The sequence below is a fragment of the Canis lupus genome, chromosome 25 (genome assembly GCF_011100685.1).
Source record: "Canis lupus familiaris isolate Mischka breed German Shepherd chromosome 25, alternate assembly UU_Cfam_GSD_1.0, whole genome shotgun sequence".
Taxonomy (NCBI): Eukaryota; Metazoa; Chordata; class Mammalia; order Carnivora; family Canidae; genus Canis; species Canis lupus.
In genome coordinates, this window is record NC_049246.1 from 22,413,647 (window position 1) to 22,416,210 (window position 2,564).

The 2,564-nt window shown below is 32.7% G+C and overlaps 1 non-coding gene across 1 annotated transcript; it reads left to right on the forward strand.

Moving 5' to 3' along the window:
- The first annotated feature begins 2,056 nt into the window (after positions 1–2,056).
- LOC119866014 lies at positions 2,057–2,163 on the forward strand. The gene has a single exon (XR_005378953.1). It is a non-coding gene; the product is annotated as a U6 spliceosomal RNA (small nuclear RNA).
- Positions 2,164–2,564: the final 401 nt, after the last annotated feature.

Consider the following 2,564-nt stretch of genomic DNA (forward strand, 5'->3'; position numbering starts at 1 on the left):
CTTCCTGGGAGTTCCTATCACAGGACAGCATAGTAGAAATTAGCAGCACCCATAGCCAGACAAACTTTGTAACAAACTATCCTACCTCCTATCTTTTCTTCTAAGTTCCTATTCCTAAAAATAATTTACTTCCCTAAAAAAAAAAAAAAAAAAAAAAAAAGTTACTTTCCTAAAAATAATTTACTCTCCACTAAACTGCCTACATTTCCCTCTCCTTTTTTTTCTATTATGATAGTATTTAAACCTGAATTCTAAGCCACCTCAGGGACTTCCTCCTTTTTCCCTGAATATTCTTCATTTATACAGGAGGTATACATGTTAATACACTTCTCTTTGCTTTTCTCTTGTTAATCTGTCTTTTTTTATGGGGGATTCAACCAAGAACTCAGAAGAGTAGAGAGAAAATTATATTACCTCACCTACAGAAGAATGAAGTTAAGGGACATTTAGGAGATTATTCATTGCAATGCAGTTCTTTTTTTTAATAATAAATTTATTTTTATTGGTGTTCAATTTACCAACATACAGAATAACACCCAGTGCTCATCCCGTCAAGTGCCCCCCTCAGTGCCCGTCACCCATTCACCCCCACCCCCACCCTCCTCTCCTTCCACCACCCCTAGTTCGTTTCCCAGAGTTAGGAGTCTTTATGTTCTGTCTCCCTTTCTGATATTTCCCACACATTTCTTCTCCCTTCCCCTCTATTCCCTTTCACTATTATTTATATTCCCCAAATGAATGAGAACATATAATGTTTGTCCTTCTCTGATTGACTTACTTCATTCAGCATAATACCCTCCAGTTCCATCCACGTTGAAGCAAATGGTTGCAATGCTGTTCTTAAAGGAGTGAAATAAATTCAACTCAAATAACTATTGGCAAGATAGAGTATGTATAATGAATTAAAGAAGTACTCTACAAATGTGACACCAAACAAACTAAAGCCACATTCAGTGACATACATAGTCTTAGGAATATTAATTTGAGCCCCCATATGCAAGTCTTAGGATATTATACTTCTTCTATAAGATCTAAAACCAGGCAAAATCTTAGGATAAAAATATATGATACATTATTATTATTATTATTTTTAATTTATGATAGTCACAGAGAGAGAGAGAGAGAGAGAGAGAGAGAGAGGCAGAGACACAGGCAGAAGGAGAAGCAGGCTCCATGCACCGGGAGCCTGACGTGGAATTCGATCCCAGGTCTCCAGGATCGCGCCCTGGGCCAAAGGCAGGTGCTAAACCACTGCGCCACCCAGGGATCCCTATGATACATTATTGAATGTATAACATTAAGCCAAAATTCAATATAGTTGTTTAGCAACGGGGTAGGAAGACAGAGTTTGAAGTGCACATATATATTCAATGTTATTGGTAACATTCAATTTAAATATGGTAATATGGCCATGGGTGTTTATTTTTATTATGTTTATATACGATATATATAATTTTTTACAAATCAAATACTACATAATTTAAGCAGCTTGTGATAAATCAAAATAAAAATTTTCATTGCACATAGAGGGAAATAATAAATTGATAATTTGAATGTAAAAAACATAGTTTCTGTAGTATCTAAATAATAAGGTACAAATAGTTTCACTCAGCTCTGGAATTTCGTAATAATCTTTATTTTCCAAATTGTAGTGTACCTTCTCATTCAATTCTAGTAATTTTACAGCTTTTGCTCTATCTCTTAACCTGAAAAGCCAAGGAAAAATTTCTGTTCTAAAAAAGTATTTAGGTATTATTCTGATCAGTGAGCTCTAAATAGTTATTTTACTAGATATACTCTAAAGTCCATGCTCAGACAACTTTTTTTGAAAAATCAGCAATTATACAAGATTTCCTTATGAATCTTTTTCATTGATATAATATCTACTGGTTTTAGATCCAATTCAGAAACAAATATCTGTACTCTTACTTTAAATTGTAGTGAAAGTTATAAAAATCTAAGACTTTAATGTTTTATCTTTTTGAAAGTAATCGTATTTTTTTCTCTTCAACCCATATCTCTATGGATTGTTCTTATGCTAAAAGTTCAGGCTTGGGTGCTCACTTCGGCACCACATATACTAAAATTGGAACGATACAGAGAAGATTAGCATGGCCCCTGCGCAAGGATGATATGCAAATTCGTGAAGCGTTCCATATTAAAAAAAATAAATAAAAATAAAAAAAATAAAAGTTCAGGCTTGGAAACCTGAATAAGACCTCAGGAGTGTGTTAAGTTCATTCCTATTTCATAAAAATAAAATTTTATGGGAAATTCATGCATTGACTTTAAATTTCTTTCAGAGTATATATATATATATATATATATATACACACACACACACATATATATGCATTGACTTTAAATTTCTTTCATATATATATATATATATATACTAATTTTACCTTCCATGCTCCATAATCCATAAAAAATTTAAGAGCAATAAGTTATTATTGTTCAAAAAAACTTAATAACTACTATACAGTGGTTTTCTTTTCAATGTGTTTCAACAAATCAGCTAGGTCAAGCAGAGCACGTCATTAATCCTTGTTAGTTTTTCTTCA